Source organism: Cupressus sempervirens, chromosome 1 (genome assembly GCF_028749045.1).
Source record: "Cupressus sempervirens isolate cs-2001-9-10 chromosome 1, ASM2874904v1, whole genome shotgun sequence".
Lineage (NCBI taxonomy): Eukaryota > Viridiplantae > Streptophyta > Pinopsida > Cupressales > Cupressaceae > Cupressus > Cupressus sempervirens.
The window spans coordinates 721322453-721342353 of NC_143118.1; the positions used below are offsets into that span (position 1 = coordinate 721322453).

A 19901-nucleotide genomic window follows, 5' to 3' on the forward strand; every position below is an offset into this window, starting at 1 on the left:
TTGCCTAGTGCAACTGTTGGATAGGCTAGCAATCTCTCCAATACTTGTTCTCGGCCTTCAACTTTACAATCCTTTCGTTTGCCTTCCTCAACCTTTCTCTGATTGAAACGATGCCTTCCTGAATCTCCTCACATTCCACGTCATCCATGATTCTTCCCAAGTTATGCTCTACTATCTCATATTCCTGAGCCACAATCTCATCGAATGCCTTGTTAACCGTTGGTATAGCAATTTGAACCTTTCGGTGACCATCATTGTTGCTCTTGATTACTTTTGCCACTGTTTTTGCAATTTGTGTCTGGTTCTCGCTATCACCCTTTTCCACTAATCCTTGGATATCTTCAACTGTTCGGGCATTCACTACTTCGCCTCTTGGCATAAACATTTTCCTTAACCATAGTGGTGCAGTGCATCTCTCCAAATCTGGATTTGGTTCGATTAGTAAAGCATTGCCAATGGCCTTGGGTGCCTGGTTCATTTCCTCAATATCAATTGGCCTATCCTCTTCTTGACTAGTAACTGCCATGTCATCTCCATGTTGATTTTCTGAGAGAGGAGAGTACTCGGTGCTGTCACTGTAACCACTTGATTCTCAATCAGAGCTCACCTCTATTGCGGCCCTTAGTCCACTTGTGTTATCCTCTTGGCTTCTAGCCTCAATTATGCTCTCCCTTGATAGTGCTGCATTCTGTTTCTTTGTTGGAGGTTCCTGATGTTCTTTACTTTTCTCAACCTCCAAACTTCTCTTCTTGCTCTTAATTGTTTTTTGTTGTTGGCTATTGCCCTCACCTTTTTGTCCAATTGATTCTGTTGGACCTTCCTTTGGTTTCATCTTGTCATAAGTAAGGGGTACCCTTTGACTTTGTAATTTCCTTAACTTTGCGTTGTACCACGGCTTGGTGTGCAAATCAACTATTCTTGGAATTGCTTCCAAGGAAGGATCCTGGTGATCATCTCAAACCACTAGATTCAACTCCGTTCCATTCACGGTATCATAGTCTTCTCTTAGCACATTTTCATCATCTTCTAGTTGATCGGGAATATCAAGACCTCTCCATTTGATTGCCCTCATCATGTTCATTGACAATCTTGAGAGAGATAGCTTTCTCACATGAAAGTCATCTTGTGCATTGGCTTAGAAATCCTCTATAGTAGGAACATGTTTGAATGTATTTCCATTAGATGCCTTGATAAGACCATTAGGATCAAATTCTTGCCTTGCTCTATACCATGCCTGATGATACCATTCTAATTATTTCTCCACAACTGCAAAGGTGATAGGATTGGGGCAACTATTATTGCCAATTCCAAATGAGAAGGCAATCCCTATCTCATCTTTAAGTTTCATCATTTTGTCATAATGCTCTAGTTACCTAGCCAATTCCATCAAAACTACCTTGTGGGGTGGGTACTTTGGAAGTCTTTTGAGACAAACTGTACTTCCTGCTATTCTAATATAAGTGAATTGCAGAAATTGGATGAACCAACTCCCATACTTCTTGACTTTTGCTTCTACTTCCACTAATAGTCTCTTAGTGGGTGTCCCTTGCAATATCCTTACCGTTTTCATGGAAAAGGCATCACAAAACATTTTATAATCTTTGGTGTTGTGCAAATGAAGCTGTGGATAACACTCATGCACCAAACACTGTCCTGGCCCATTGCCAACTACCCCTAAGGCCTTAAGTCCAAGATTTTCATATAATCTTGCAATCAGATAGAAAAGATAGGACCCCATGTAGAATTGCTTTTGATTTTGTACGGTCCTAAGTTGTAATTCTAAATTTTTGCTTATAATCCTAGCCCAATCAAATATTCTTTTTCCATTTTCAATAACATCAATAAAACAATACATCCAGTTCTCGAATTGCATACCTTGAGCTAAGCCCATGATCCGACTGAGAAGCACAATGAGATCGCCATACTTTGATTTGAAATCTGACATGGTGAGCCTTGATGATCTGGTAACTCCCTTCTTGCCTTCATGTAGCCAATTTTGCTTTAGGTAAATGAAGAAAGCCTCCTGATTATCCTGAAATAATTTGGTCGCCTAATCCATCATTACCACTATCATGCCTTTGTATTGGGGGATATTACATGTTTCTTCGACCACTTGTCCACTGATGTTGGCCAACACTCTCTTCCCTTCATAAAAAATCATGGACTTAGTAACAATATCAAACCGGGATGCACACTCCATTACCAACTCTGGACAAGGCAAGGTAGGAGGGAAGGCCGCCGTGTGTACAATTATGCTTTTGTAGATTTTCTTTGCCATGGGGGATTGTCCTTCCTTAATTTGTCCTTTAACTGGATCATGTTCACTGTACCGATATTTGTGTCATTTGCTTCACTTTTGAGAAGAATGTGGTTTTAGGCATCATGTCTTCCTTGTCTTTTTTGGTATTCATTCCCTTTGGGTTCTTGTTTGCACTAACATCTACCATCCTAAACACTTATTTCTGCCCCTTTGTTCTAAATGATATGGACTACGCTTATCAATCTCCAACCTTCTTTCTATCGATGGAATGTAGCTTATTTCTGCGTCGTGAAGTCCTATTTTTACAATTTTCAATCTCCAACCTTCAACCTAGGGATGAGACTACCATTTATTTCTGCCTCTTTGTTACCTTAGGATGGACTACACTTATATATCCCAACTTCAACTTAGAGTGGTCTAGCTTATTTCTGCCTCACCAAGTCCTATCATGAAATCTACACTTATCTCTCCAAACTTCAACCTATCAATGGAATGATAAAGTGGTGGATGATGAATGCAAGAAGAACATAAGGGAAACGAAACCAAGCAAGAACAAGGAGTGGAATCTGCCTTTAACAATCTTCACCTCTAAAATGAGTAGAATTTTACTTTAATTTTGTCTTCACCAATAATCGGGCCCTTTTCAAGTTCGGATCAGACTTCGAAAATGTCAAGCCTCCTTACAAATAATGATGCCCTAGCAAAAATCAGAACTTTGACCTCTTGAAATTGCCCATGTATTTGCCAAAAATCAGAGCTTGGATCATGTATCTCTTTCACCAAATAAAATCGCCCAAATCTAGGGCGAAAATTCGCAGCTTCTAGCAAAAATTAGAATTTTGAGAAATCACCCAAGCAAGAGAAAATATTTAGATCTGCTCCCAAATTACTTAGGGCAGAAATTCGCCCAAATTAGAAGGAGAATGGTGTCAAGCAAGGAAAATTTGCTCCAAGAAGAAAATTGCCTAGGCTGGAAAATGTCTCTCCAAGAAAATTCGCCCAACACATGAGGAGGAGGAAGATGGAATGAGGAGATAAGAGGGGGAGGAGCTCCCCTATACCAAATTTTCCTTATCTCTCCTAGCTGATCGACTTGCCCTAGAGGAGAACAAAATTAAATTAGCACTTTATTAATGGTCCATATTTAAATGCCATGCTAAATTTACTTAGCTTTAAAGTGAAATTAATCCATTTAATTGCCGGTTGTGATCAAAATTTGCAAAATAAGATAAGGAAAGCCTAGGAGATGCCAAAATTTTTATTTAAAAATGTTTTAGGAATTAAAATATCACTAAAATCGAATTTAGCAAGCTAGAGTCGATTTTCAACTTTAATTTACCAATTTCTTTCGATATTTAAAAATCTTCTAGGCAATATTTAATGAAATTTTGCACTTTTAATCCACTTTCAATTTTGCAATGCAATTTTATTTTTTTAACCAAAATAAACCATTTTCCTAGCATTCAAAATCGATTTTCCAATTTTAATTTCACTATCAAAAACTCTCTCTTCACCAAGAAAAATCAAGATTTTCCAAAACAATTAAATCTAAAAAAATTTCATTTTGAAAATGCTCAAGTCTATACAATTATATACAATTTCCAAAATCCGTCTAAGTCCAAAATTTGGCATTTTATCCTGCCGAATATGGTTCTAGCCATCAAAAAAAATGTTGTTTTTAAAATTTGTTTGGCCTAAGGATAAAATTTACATGCTTCGAAAATCATGTTAAGATCGGGTGAAGAAAGAAATCCAACTACACCCCTCTTGGCACGAAGGTGTCTAAAATGTAAAATTTTCAAATCAAAAACTTTTGGACAACTTCGAAAAATTTCACTAAGGCGATCCAAAAAAAGGGGATCCCCAAAAGTTTGGGGTGATGGTGTAAAAACCTCAGAACATTTACCTAAGTTGAATAAAGATTGCTCAAGCATATGCAAAAGATGCGCTCTAGGTAAGAACACCAAAAGTCCATTTCATGATAACACTAGAAAAACTAACAATGTTTTGGAATTAATCCACTCAGATTTATGTAAACCTATGTTTGTTCCTTCTCTTGGAGGATTCTAGTACTAATACTTTTTATAGATGACTTTTCTAGGAAAACTTGGATTTACATCTTAAAGTGTAAAGAATCAGAAGAAATCCTTAAGAGATTTAAATAATTCAAAACCTTAACTGAAAACTTATCAGGACGCAAAATTAAAACTCTTAGGACTGATAATGGAGGGGAATACACTTCAGATTTGTTTAAAGAGTTTTGTAAAGAAATAGGAATTAAGAGGGAGTATACCATTCCTTATAACTCACAACAAAAAGGGGTAGCAGAAAGGAAGAATAGAGCAATTATAGAAGTTGCAAGAGCTATGATATTTGATCAAAATTTAGAATATTATCTTTGGCAGAAGCCTCTTGTACTGTTGTTAAAACAGAAGTTCTCACTCTTACCTTAGAGATAAAACTCCTGAAGAAGTCTTTACTAAGGTTGAACCTAATATGAGTCATCTTAGGATTTTTGGGTGCCCAGCATATATACATGTTCCAAAAGAAAAGAGAAATAAGTTATAACCCTCCAGGAGGAAAGGTATTTTTGTCATGTATAGTGAAACATCTAAAGCATATAGGATTTTCATACCTGGTTAGAAAAACATTGAACTTAGTAGGGATGTAATATTTGAAGAAGATTTAGCATTCAAAAGAGTCCTAAGTTCTGGAGATCCCTCTTCCTTATCTAGTTCTAAAGAAAATACTGAATCTGAGTTTCAGAGGGAGAACATTGAAGAAATTGAAAATGAAATTCAAAATCTTAATCTTGAGGAAACTCAAAATCCAAAGAAAAGACGACTTTGGGTCATTAAGACAGTAGAGGAAGCACAAGACTTCACTACACCATCTGGAACCTTTAGAGAAAGCAAAAGACCCAAAAGATTTTCTAGTTATGCAGCAAACACAAGTGATTTATCTAAATCAGAACTAACCAATGTTTCAGATGCTATTAAACATTCAGTTTAGAAGGATGCCATGACAGAAGAATGCCAATTCATTATTAAGAATGATATTTGGGAAATTGTTCCAAGACCTGAAGGAAAATTCGTTGTTTCTTATAAAAGGATATTTAAAATCAAGCATCCTGCTGACGGTAGCATTGAAAAATATAAAGCCAGATTCATAGTGAGAGAATTCTCTCCAAAAAAGGGAATTGATTATGAAGAAACCTTTGCTCTTGTTGCCAGATACACCTCTATAAGAGTAGTCCTAGCTATTGCAGCATCAAAGGAATGGAAGTACATCAGATGGATGTAAAAACAACATTTTTTAATGGAAAAATTACAGAAGAGGTATATTTGGAAACCTGAAGAATTTGAAACTCATAACCCTAAAGTTTTTGTTTGCAGGCTCAAGAAAGCTCTCAATGGACTTAAACAAGCTCAAAGGGCCTGGTACGAAAGAATTGATAAGTATCTCACTAGTTTAGGATTCTCTAAGAATGAAGCTAATCCAAATCTCTATTATAAAAAAGATAAAGATGATATGATAATATTGATACAATATGTTGATGATTTACTAGTAACAGGTGATGATCATGTTATAGATCAATGGAAGAAAGATCTATCAGAGAATTTGAAATGAAAGATTTAGGACTCTTTCATTACTTCCCAGGATTGGAAGTATGGCAAAATTCTAATAACATCATACTTAATCAAGGAAAGTATACATTAGACATCTTGAAGAGATTTTGAATGTGGAACTGCAAGTCTATGTTTTCTCCAATAGAGACTAATTTACATAAACTTAAGGAAGCAGTAGCAGAATCGCCTTCCATAGATTCTACTCTTTACGGACAGATGATTGGGTCTCTTATGTACTTGGTAAATATAAAACCTGATATTTGCTATGCTGTTAATGCCTTAAGTCAGTTTATGTGTGAGACAAAGGAGATTCACCTAGTTGTAGTCAAACACATCATGAGATACTTACAAGGTACTCTTAATCTTGGGCTCAAGTATGAGAAAGTTGACTTGGACTTACATGGGTGCACAAGCTCAAATTGGGTTGGAAGTGTTATTGATAGGAAAAACACTTCAGGATGTTGTTTCAGTTTAGGCTTAGTGATGATATTTTGGATATGCAGAAAGTAGGCATCAGTAGCACAGAGTTCCACAGAAGCTGAATACATTGCCCTTGTAATGACCTCTCGGGAAGCAATTTGGCGTAGAAAATTACTTGTGGGATTATTTGGTCAACCCATGAATCCTACTATTATTCATTGTGATAATCAGAGTTCCATCAAGCTTTCTGTGAATCCAGTTTTCCATGACAGGTCCAAGCATATTTAAATTTCTTACTATTATGTAAGAGATATGGTAGATAGGAATACTGTAAAATTAGAATACATTTGCACTGTAGATTAGATAGCAAATATTCTTAGCAAACCTCTCTCTCGAGTGAAGATAGATCACTTTAGGAAAAGACTAGGTATGGATGAATTGTAATACATTTGTATTCTTTAAATATTATTAAAATAATTTTTATTGTCATGCTATTGATTGTTAGGGGCTCCACCATTTGAATTTATTATTTAGGAGGTGACGATCTCTGAGATAATGAACACTTGTATAAAAGATATTATGAGAGATGACGATCTCTTAGATAATGTGTTGAACAATAGAGATCTACTGTCAGATCTAGATGGGTTCAAGATCACATTGTGATGTACACATTTCTATTTCTATGAGTCACAACTTGGATAAAGGAAGAATTTAATCATTCTCCAGATTTTATCCTATGAACTGGTAGCTCTTAACTCAGGATCATATTGTGATATAGGTCTACCAGTATCTATGAGTCACAACTTGGATAAAGGAAGAATTTAATCATTCTCCAGATTTTATCATGTATATTGCATTCCATAAGATACTGTTATCACAAGTATGAGTGATAAGTCATCACATGCATAGTAATAAGACATAGTATCATGTGTTCAATGATACCACATGCTTAGAAGATTCAGATAGATATAGAGTGTCAATCTGTGCTTATTCATCTTTATTGATGTTGCTAGATATGTTATCTCTCAGTATGATTATCAAGTTGAGAGGGAGTGTTAAATTTGTAAGTCTGATATATCATACTGGTTTGATTATAGATTGTACAGGTTTGTTGTTGCATGCAATTCCTTCAATATAAGCCTATAAAGAATTGTCTTGTCTTAGCTGTGATAATTGTCTCCCTTAGATAATTTTGTTTAAGTCTAAACTTAATCAAATTAATTAGGTTAAACACTAACTAAAGGTTTTCTGATTTGGACGCTGATTTCAAGGAAAGAAATTATGGGCCGACCCAGGTAGAGTCATGTCCTTTGTAAGGACATGCCTCTTGGTTACAATATAAGGATGAGGTAAGTATGAGGACAGAGAACACACAAAAGACATTTTAAGTCTGCTTCTCTTCATTACTGCCTTACACAATTTATTGTAGAGATCAAAACATTTGCAGAATAGTTATCATACTTCAAGTTATACTTCATATACAGGTCGGTATATTAAGGACCATCTTTTGGCAACTATAAAGGCATTATTTCAGTCTGATTTATAACAGATTTGCAAAAACTTTACATTCTTGAGTGAAGTTACATTTTGGCAACAAAATAGAATTTGGAGGTTATAAATACAAGCCCATTTGTTGAGAAAAGCATGCTTGAATATATATTTTCTTTTTGTTGCCTTTGTGTCTTTTTCCTGAGTTCTGAATTGTGAGCCTTTGCTGAAGTATAAGGATCTCTGAGTTTTTGAAGATTGTTTGAAGTCATTGTTGATGTATAGTGGTTTCATTGGTTAAATCTCCTATCTGTGATTTTCTGTGATTGGGAGATTGGATTTATAATTTTGAGGATTCTAAGTCTTGGAATTTGTTCTGGTAATTTCATTGCAAGTTGTGTTACTATATACAATTTGCTGAGTCTCCCTACTATATCCCTGTGGCTAAGGAGAGATTGGTTGTGAATATTTCCCATTGTAGTGATCAGAGTTTAAGTGGGATCTGCAAATTCTAGGTGAAAAGATTGCCAAATTAGTGAAAGGTGGCAACACCTATAGGTAGTGACTTGTGTGTTGGAGCAAAGGACGACATGCATGGAATTTGCGATTTGTTTTGTGACTGTAAAATATGCACTACAAAGTTGGCTATCAACTTCCTACAATCTTGCAACTCCTTTACATGCCTGCGATCACTTTCTTACAGTCTACGTTGATTGTTCAAGCCTGTACATTCACATGGCAGACCTGCAATTGTTTCTTATGACCTGTGAGTAAAATTTCTTGGCCTGCTGTTGTAATCTGGGAGACCTATAATGCCTTGTAGAGGATGACGCTTCTTAAGGAGTGGCTTGTGAAATGTTCTGTGGATTGTATAAAGGCTGGGGACTTGTTGGAAGCCCCTGCAAATTAAGTCTGGACATTTACAGTCAACGTTTCAATACTGCAGTTCTTAATTCATGCCAATCAACATACAAGTTCCTTGCTTGTCATTTGGAGTTGTAGTGAATTTGCTTTCAAATGCTATATTTCTTTCATTTATTCCACTTACAAATAAATTAGAGTTGTTGAATGACTCTTACAATTTGAGAATTTAGTGAATACAATATTTGCAAGTGTTACAAAGTCTATTTGGGCATTGGTGATTTACTAAGTAGAAACAAAAGAAAATACTTTCTAGACATCAACTAAACAAAGACAGTGGAACTGTGTGTCAAATGTTTGATGAATTGTTTAAACTCGTGATTAGCTAAGAATAATGGCATTTGTTCAAGCCATAATCAAGCAGGGTTTTTACACAAAAGTCTGGTCCTTGTCATATTCTGTCAAAAGTCTAATGTAAAGAACAAATTTTGCTGGGAATTTTCTGAGAGGAACCCTGCCAGAATTTAGACGACTTTTGGGCAAGTTTGGTTTCCAGTAGAGGAATCCAAACATAATTTTAGAGAACTTTAAGAAAATTTGGTTGAAAAACACCCTTTTGTTGACATTTTCAAAAGGTCTTTTTGGCCAGATTAGACTCAAGCACATGATTAGACTCAAATTACTAATCATATTTAATTCAAATTATATGCTACTTGAGAAGAGGAATCGGGATGTATAAAAGTGACATGCATCTATTATGGAATGTATGAAATACACCACATATCATGCATATAGTGTAACATGAATATAAAACTATGGATTGAACAAAATCTAAAGAGATCTTTACTGTAGATAATTCTGGATCCAAAGCCTGCTTTCTTGCCTTTATCTAGTTTGATCCAAAGCTGCTTTCTTTGAATCATCTAGTATAATAGTTAATGTGTAAAGCTTACAATATGGCAACAATTACTACCTTGGCCTTAAATAGGCCTATAGCATTACTTTTTGTGCTTCGACTTTGCAAAAACACAATGGTGATGATTTTTTTCATGGGTTTTGATGATATTTGATCAATGGTGGCTGATCGTTATTGTTGACATTATTATTTTTTAACTGAAACATGGATGTGGTGGTGTATTTTGCTATGTAGCTTTAATATTAGCATAGTGGTGTATGAGCTTATTTGCTGCTGCATCTATGTATATGTATGTATGTATTTGCATTTGCTGCTGCATCTATATATATATATATATATATATATATGTAGATATATATATATATGTAGATATATATATACACTTAATATTTAAAAACATATATTCTTGTATGGATGAACCCAAAATGAATCCAAACCTAACCCCAAAAAAAATTGAACAAATTTCAAACCCGAATATCGAACCAAAATCAATACCTGAAACTGACCTGGCAACTTAGTTTGTAAGTAGGGGTAGCTATTAAAGAGTTGTCCAGACAAGAGTTGGTTAAACTGAAGACATAGAGGTTGAGTTGGTTATCCAATTTCCAGAATTTGAATATATTCAAGTTTTATATTTACCATTGTGATTATCTTGTTTCCTTTTAATGAATATTGTCTTATCATCCCATTTGTACTTTGCAAGTAGTAGCCATTACAGAGTTGTCCAAACAAGAGTTGGTTCAAGCTGAAGACATAGAGCTTGAATTGGTTACCCTATTTCCCGGTTTTGAATATATTCAAGTTCTACATTTTGCCATGGTGATCATCTTGTTTCCTTTTTAAACTTGATAGTAGAACATATCTGCTACAATGGTATCAGCGAAGAAATTAATGCAATTTCAGCATGTTTTATTTAGGTTCAAATTCTCAATATATAAGTTTGGTTTCTTTTTTATTGTTAAGTCCTTGACAGAAAACTACAGGACTGCTTTGACAATTGAGGCATAACATCAGACCACTTGTACCTTATGTAAAGGAATATGCCCTAATGGTCATGTTTGCCAACACACAGGGATACTGATAAAGGTTTATCTTGTATATATTTCATTTTCTATTTTAGCATGCAATGCTTTAAAAAACTTAAGCATGATCAAGGCTAATAGAATTGCTTATTTTATTAGGGAATTATTTACAAAAGCAATATAAGTGATTGTGTAAAGAACACCTGTAGACATTGGAAGATAAATATCACAGCCAGTAATGCACTAATGGAATCAGGATGAGTTGATATATTCTATCATGGTTGTCTTTCTATTTTGTTTCATATTGGAAATTATTTATTTCATGTTTCTAACTATATTTATTCAAGTTCTACATTTTACCATTGTGATTATCTCGTTTCCTTTTAAAACTTGATGGTAGAACATATTTGCTACATGAAGAGCACACAATTATACTGAGTGGGGGGGAGGCAAATCAATATAATAACAGATTTGTCAATTTAAAACTTTTATCCAAACAATTAAACTTCAAATGCTGAAATGAAAAATTATGCACATGAACACAATAACATAAAGATTTACGTGGAAACTCAATGCGGGAGAAAACCACGAAAAATAAATGCTTTTATATAAACTTGTTTACAATATTTTGTAGACTTTAACCTATTGGAAGCTATGACCTCTATGTTTATGAGCACTGATTCACTAGAAGCTCCAACTCCCACATCTTTTAGGCTCCAATCTACTAGAAGCTCCAACCCCCATTGCTATCTTCGTGGGCACCAACCCCCTGCCCTGAAACTTCTCTTCCACTTTAATAATGTTGCCGACTCAACTGATGGTGGACATTTTGCTTGCATAATTTCCCTTCTTCAATCTGAAGTTTATGAACTTTTTATCTTCAACACACCCATATATTCTCCTTTAATAGAACAGTGATCTTTCTTAATATATTTTTACAAATAAACAAATGTGTTGTGAAGTTTTCACATTATCGCCCCAAAATTTTTGGGGATCCCCTTGGCAAATTTTTTTGAAGTTGTCTAAAAATTTTAGATTTAGAAAATTTTACGCCTTGGACGCCTTCGGAGCAAGAGAGATGTGGTTAGATTTGCTTTTTTTCACCCGGCCTTAACTTGATTTTCCAGATCTTGTAATTTTATCCTTAGGCTGAACAAATTTAAAAGACGATTTTTTTTTCAATAATTAGAACCATACTTGGCGGGATAAAATTTACAATTTCAATTTTGGATTTAGATGGTTTTATTTTGAAAATTGGATGTAATTATATAATCTTCAGCATTTTCAAAATGAAACTTTTTAGATTTAATTGTTTTGGAAAATCTTGAATTTTTTGGTGAAAAAGAAAATTTTGTGATAGTGAAATTAAATTTGAGAAATTGATTTTGAATGTTGGCAAAATGATTTATTTTTTTTGGTAAGAAATTGAAATTGCATTGCAAAATCGAAAATGGACTTAATTGCAAAATTTTGCATTAAATTTGTTAAAATTGCCTTGAAAATTTTAAAAATAAATTAAAAGTTGAAAGTCAATTTTAGCTTGCTAAATCCTATTTGAAATGATATTTTAATTACCAAGACATTATTAAATGAAATTTTTTAACATCTCCAAGTCTTTCTTAATTTTATTTTGCAATTTTGGTCCTAACCGGCAATTAAATGTGCAAATTTCACTATAGACAAAACTAATCTTAGCTTTGCATTTAATTTGGAACCATTAATAAAATGCTAATTTAATCTTTTTCTCCTAAAGGTGCTAGTCGGCCAGCTTGGAGGAGTGAATGGAATGTGGTATAAGAGGGCTCCTTCCTCTCCCATTTCTCCATTCCATCACAGCTTCTTCTCTTTAGCAATTTTTTCCCTTGGTGCAGCCTTCATGCTTGGCGATTTTCTCTTAAAGGAGCAGATTTTCTATGCTTTGGTGATTTTGCAAGGGCAGATTTTGGTGCTTAGCGATTTTCTAGGCAGATTTCTAAGTGTTTGTGGCGATTTTCCAAAAGAGAGCAGATTTGAATATTTTCTGCCCTAGGCGATTGTTTGGAGCAAATTCAGATTTTTTTTGCTTGGGCGAATTTTGTGGAGGCCTGATTTTCTCTAGAAGGGCTGCGAATTTTGCACCAGATCTGGGTAATTTTATTTGGTGGAGGGTACGTGATCAAAAGTCTGATTTTTGGCAAAGTGTGGGCCAATTTCAAACAGATTAAAATTCTGATTTTTTCCAAGAGGCTTGATTTCCTAAGGTCTGATCCAAATTCAAAGAAAGCCAAGCTATTGGTAAAGGTAAAATTCAATTCATTTTAGAGCTAAAGGTTGGTTTAAAGGTGGATTCCACTCCTTTTTCTTGCTCGGTTTTGTTTCCCTTATGTTCTTCTTGCATTCATCATCCACCACTTCATCATCCCATCTATAGGTTGAAGTTTGGAGAAATAAGTGTCGATTCCATGATAGGACACTTGGTGAGGCAGAAATAAGCTAGACTACCCTAGGAATGAAGTTGGGAGATATAAGTGTAGTCTATCCTAAAGTAACAAAGAGGCAGAAATAAGTAGTAGTCTCACCCCTAGGTTGAAGATTGGAGATTGATAAGTGTAGTAATAGGAATTGGCGAGACAGAAATAAGTTAGCATCCATTAGTAGAAAGAAGGTTGGAGATCGTTAAGGGTAGTCCATATCACTTAGAACGAAGGGGCAGAAATAAGCGTTTAGGATGGTAGATGTTAGTGCAAGCAAGAACCCTAAGGGAATGCATACTAAAAAAGACAAGGAAGACATGATGCTTAAGACCACCTTTTTCTTGAAAGTGAGGCCAATAACCGATACCAATATCGGTATAGTGAACATGATACTGCTAAAGGACAGACCGAATGAAGGACAATCCCCCATGGCAAAGAAGATTTACAAAAGTGGAATTGTACACGTGGTGGCCATCCCTTCTACCTTGCCTGGTCTAGAATTTGTCATGAAATGTGTATCCAGGTTTGATTTGGTTAGTAAATCCATCATTTTTGATGAAGGGAAGAGAGTGTTGGCCAACATCGGCAGACAAGTGATTGAAGAAACATTTAACATCCCTCAGTACAAACCCATGACAATAGTAATGATGGATCAGGCGGCCAAGGCATTTCAGGATAACCAAGAGGCTTATTTCTATCATCTAAAGCAGGATTGGCTACATAAAGGCAAGAAAGGAGTTTCCAGATCATCAAGGCTTACTGTATCAGATTTCAAATCAGAGTATGGCAATCTCATTGTGCTCCACAGCTAGATCATGAGCCTAGCTCAAGGTATGCAATTCGAAAATTGGATGTATTTCTTTATTGATAAAATTGAAAAAGGAAAAAGAAGATTTGATTGGGCTAGGATCATAAGCGAAAATCTAGAATTGCAACTTAGGACCGTACAAAATTAAAAGCAATTCTATATGGGGTCCTATCTATGAGTGTAGTTTTTTATTTCGTAGTAGGTTATTTATTTTTCCCTATATTGCTAGTTTTTTCCTACGCTTTTAATAATTTTATTAAGTTAATAAAGCATGTCTTATTAGGTGAATGGTTGTGAGGTGTCACATTTCTACATGTGAGCATCCATTAGCTATCTTGGGAAGATACTTTGCTATCTTTAGTCCGATAGATGGTTTCTTGTCATTGGTCGATATTGCCACCTCCCTCTTCCTAGCCTATATAAGCATGCTACTAAGCTTGTATTTGTATCTCTTGCTTTTGCATCTTCTTAATGCTATTTTGCTTCTAGCATTTGCATTACTCTCTTGGAGACTAACTTTGTGTTGCTATTTTGATTTTGTATCATTTGCATTCATAGTTTAGATATCTATTCTTTGCACTACTTTTCTGGGTTATTAATCTTTTCAGATTCTAACACTATCTATTCTATCTGATTGCGAGATTGTACGAAAATCCAGGACTTAAGGCCTTAGGAGTAATTGGTAATGGGTCGAGGCAATGTTTGGTGCATGAGTGCTATTCACAGCTTCATTTGCACAACAACAAAGATTATAAGATATTTTTTGATGCCTTTGCCATGAAGACAGTAAGAGTATTACAAGGGACACCTACTAAGAGGCTCTCGTTAGAAGCAGAAGCAAAAGTCAAGAAGTATGGGAGTTGGTTCATCCAATTTCCACAATTCACTTATATTAGAGTAGCAAGAAGCATCGTATGTCCCAAGAGACTTCCAAGGTACCCACCCGACAAGGTAGTTTTGATGGAATTGGCTAGGCAACTTGAGTATTATGACAGAATGATGAAACTCAAAGGTGAGATAGGCATTACCTTCTCATTTGGAATTGGCAATGATAGTTGCCCCAATCTTGTCACTTTTGTTGCTGCGGAGAAAGAATTGGAATGGTATCATCTAGGATGGTACAGAGCAAGGGAAGGATTCGATCCTAATGGTCTTATCAAGGCATCTCACAGAAATGCATTTAAACATGTCCCTACTATAGAAGATTTCTAGGCCAATGCACGAGATGACTTTCATGTGAGGAAGCTAGTTTTCTCAAGATTGTCAGTAAACATGATGAGGGCAATTAGATGGAGGGGCCTTGATATTCTCGATCAACTAGAGGATGATGAAAATGTGTTGAGAGAAGATTATAATACAGTGGAGGGAACAGAATTGAATCCAGTGGATTGGAATGATCACCAGGATCCTTCCTTGGAGGTAGTTACAAGAGCAGTTGGTTTGCACACCGAGTCGTAGTACAATGGGAAGTTGAGGAAATTACAAAGTCAAAAGGTGCACCTTACTTATGAGAAGATGAAGCCCAAGGAAGGTCCAACGGAATCAGTCAGATAGAGGGGTGAAGGAGGTAGCCAGTAGCAAGGAACAGTTAGAAGCAAGAAGAGAGGTTTGGAGGGTGAAAAGTGTAAAGAACATCAGGAACCTCCAACAAAGAGACAAAATGCAGCGCCATCAAGGGAAAGTATAATTGAGGCTAGAGGTCAAGAAGATAACAAAAGTGAACAAGGGACTGCAGTAGAGGTGAGCTCTGATTCAAAATCAAGTGGTTATAGTGATAGCACCGACTACTCTCCTCTCTCAGAGAATCAGCATGGAGACGACATGGTAGTTACTAGTGGAGAAGAAGATGGCCCAATTGATATTGAGGAAGTAAGCCAGGCGCCTGTGGCCATTTGTGATGATCGGCTAATTGAACCAAATCCAGATTTGGGGAGATGCACTGCACTGCTATGGTTAAGGCAAATGCTTATGCCAAGAGGCGAGGTAGTAACTGCCCAAATAGTTGAAGACATCCAAGGATTAGTAGAAAAGGGTGATAGCGAGAACCATAGACAAATTGCAAAAACAGTGGCAAAGGTGATTAGGAGTGACAATGATGGTCACCGAAAGGTTCAGATTGCTATACCAATGGTTAACAAGGCATTGGATGAAATTGCAGCTTAGGAATACGAGATAGTAGAGCATAACTTGGGAAGAAACACAAATGACATGGAATGTGAGCAGATCTAGGAGGGCATAGTGTCAATTAGAGAAAGGTTGAGGAAGGCAAACGTAAAGATCATAAAGTTGGAGGCCAAGAACAAGTATTGGAGAGATTGCTAGCCTATCCAACAGTTGCACCAAGCAACTCTTCCTCAAGACAGCGGGAGAAACATAGAAGAGATATCGACTCAGCTACGTGAAGTCAAGGATTGGATCCATGATACAATCTAAGACAGGTGAAACTTCTTGCCTTCCTTTGTCTCGACATTCAGGTCATTAGTGGCTATTAGAGATAAATTTAGAACATTTGAAGGTGAATGGAAGGATTTCCTTCCAGTCAAGGATTTAGCTATTCCTAGAGTACATGCATTCATTGAGCTATCATAGAAATATTTGGAAAGAGCCAAGTTGGTAGATGAAGGAGGATTGAGTACAATGGAGTCTTGGTTTGTTGCCTTGACTATCAGATTGAGAATACTTGAAGAGGTACAGAGCGAGATTGCATAGCATAGCCTAGGCGTTGACACTTCCATTTCAACTATGATGAGTGACGTTGGGGCTGCGCTTGATTTTTAAGATATCAAAGAGAATATCAATGAGACAAATTTTGGATCGAGATTGGATGAGTTGGGGAAGGTTTCCATCAAGAAGAAACATTTGAGCACACTTGCCTCCCTCAATGCCTTTATTGGATATGCAAAAGAGTATGAGAAGGACCATGAGAAGACATTGCAAGCAGCATGATGAACTTAGCTGAGCTCAAGATGAAACACACACCTTGTCCTCACATGAAGGAAGTTAAGGACAAGCTAGCCAAGTTCATTACTTTGGCTAAAAGGTTGAAAGAAAAGGGTAGAACTATATTAGAAGATCATTTGATGTAAGCATAGGACAAGTGTCTAATTATGATTGGCTTCCATTTTGGTGCCTTCTCATTGGTTGCCACTTTTCCTTTTTTTCATTGGTCCATTGATGAGGTGTTGTCTTTTCATTGGGCGATGGGTGGCAACCCTAATTAGGGTTTCTAGGATCCAATTTGGATCGTTGGTTACGCCTCTTTATCTCTACCAGCAGTTGTAAATTGTGGCCTCTATATAAGGTCATTTGCTCTCATTTGTAAAGGGTCGGAGAAAATTGTTACTAAGATATGTCAAAATCGCTTTTTTTTTCTCATTTTTGTGACTTGCATGGTGATTTAGAACTTTTGGTATTGTTGCATGGTTTCTACTTCCAATAGTTAGAATAAGATTTTCTTTGAAGTTGTTAAAATATATTTCATTTCAAGTTGCTAAGTAGAGAGAAAAGTATATGGATAGTTGCATGGTAGTATTAGTGGATGTTTGATAGGGATTTATAACTAGGCCACGAGCATCCTAGCGGCTTGTTGGGAAGGCTTGTGTGGTAAACTAGTTCTTTTCCTTTGAATCATTACATCTATGGAGGTTGAGCCGCCGGTTAGCTTTCATTAGATTCGATCCCCATCCATTTGCTAATCTTTCCATTCATAGGAGTAGGAGTAGAATAGCAAGTAGTATAGTATTTGGAGTTTGAAGAAGAAGGTTAGGAAGACGTTAAGTCATTAGACCATTCACTCTCCATCACCATCACCATCTCCATCAACATCATCTGGAACTCATACAAAACCATCATCACCATCATCCCACCAAAAGTCCAAGTTGTCCTGAAACAAATAGTGTAAGGCTGCCTACATGATTACCAACAAATCACATTTATATAACTGAGTTAGTATCCACAGGTGTAAGGAACATTGGAGTTTTCTCATGTCTTCATGAGTATTAACATTTCAAGAGAGGAATTGAGTGTTTGATATCCCATATCAAGTGTTCAATTGCTATATGTTATGTAGTGGTTGTCGTCGGTAGAAACTGTGTGAGCCGATTGGATTGTCGTCGGTGTTTCTGTAGCCGACGGGATGATTGTTGTCGGTGTTTTTGTAGCCGACAGAGTGATTGTCATCGGTGTTTCTGTAGCTGACGGGATGATTGTCGTCGATGTTTTTCTGTAGCCGATGGGGTGATTGTTGTCAGTGTTTTTGTATTCTGTAGCCGACGGGTAAATAGTTTGTAGCGGACATAATGTTTGTGGCCGACAGACTCCTTCGGGAAGGTTCAGCGGATAGTATTTATATCTCGTCTGGGATCATTGTAATTCATCATTCATCTTATCTTATGAAGCATAATGTAATGTTCTGGCATATGCGAATAATCTAAGGAGTTCTGCTGTTTGTGTTCATTGTCTGTGTGCATTTCTTAATTAACCTATGCAATAAATAGTGGTACAAAACTAACATCAACAAAATGTATATCTTTTGTAATTACATAATTTTTACTCTCTTCAATATAATTCATTGACCAATATTTTACTCCTCCTTACTTGCCTCAAATTAATATATATCATATAAACGATCTGCATAGAAAGATACATCTTTTTGAAGGGAGGCATCCTTTCATTTTATCTAATATTTGGTAATAGTCGATTCTCATTACTTAATTATTTGCATCAACCAAATATAGGATGACCACTATAAAATGGCACTTCGTTTATAATCACTTTCTTCTATCACTGATTACTTTTGTTCATTAAGGTGATGTGGCAAATATTCTTGCTGACCTGTCATAGGCTCTCTACTTGTCGCTGTCGAAGCATGTCACAGGTTCTCTATTACTTCTTTTCACACAGCTCTACTGGAATATGAAGGAAACACCATAATTTTGAACCACTGCTCTTCCACAATGAATTCCGTAATTCCCAAACAATAATTTTGTATTCACTGCACTTATCGTGCCCTTCTTTACACAGTATGTAATCTTGGTAACTATTGAACTATAGTTAATCGCTTCCTTGCGATGTGTAAGGATTCAATACAGTCACATTTATTTTGTTTCTCATATGGTCAACCTTTACAACCTTATTGCTGCTGGAACTTTTCATCGTCTTGTCATTTCTCAGATGTAGAATGTGAAAAATAATTGTGTGTCTTAGATGGCTCTCTCAACCTGTCTGACCGGGATTTACAATGACTAAGCACTTCCAACCCGACGGTCATCTCTAGATGTTGATACATATCATATTGTTTCATTTCTAAAAGCTGGCATCATCTCTCCAGCACTATATTTAATATTTGATATTTACATCTCAATGCCCAGGTCCATTGTTTACATCTGATTTTCCTTATGCTCTGTATATACAAAGCGACCTCTGTAGATGTTCGATAGCTTGTAACAGGCTATTGGTTTTTATTAATCGTTCCATACTCATTTGATGGCATCCTTTTATAATCATTGATAAGTCAAACCTTTTTACTATAATTGTTGGTGATAATGGAGGCGGTTGCCTTGTCATACTCTTTCAATGTTGCTTGTATTCTGGCTGGGACCACCATCGTATATGTTTCTTAATAACTTTGCCAATGTGGAGATTACTGTTGTTACTTGACGCCTTCATCTTTTATAAATCATGTCGCTGTTTGATTAATACACAGTTGTTTAATATAATTTTTTATCTCTGTATAAAATAATTTTTTGGCCGCTGAAAGCATATGTACGATAATTATTTGGCAAACATAATATTATCTTTTGTTGGGACTCATCGTTATGTAATGCCACCTGGAACATGTTTTCATTTGACTCAAATCATTCATTACAAATCTTTACCAATCAAAGTTGCTGCTCCTATATATATATATATATATATATTTGCTGAACATGATACTGAACATGAATGTATCTCCTGTGTAAGCTGCTGCTTTGCATTTCTTGGTTAATAATAATGAGGCTCTTTAAATATAATCCCATTGTATCTTATTACAATATAATATACAT

The 19901-nt window shown here is 35.9% G+C and overlaps 1 protein-coding gene across 5 annotated transcripts in view; it reads left to right on the forward strand.

The window, feature by feature from the left end:
* Positions 1–19901, forward strand: part of LOC149579969 (UDP-glucose 4-epimerase GEPI48-like) — a 248963-nt gene that overhangs the window by 127291 nt on the left and 101771 nt on the right. The gene's annotated exons all lie outside the window — the stretch shown is intronic.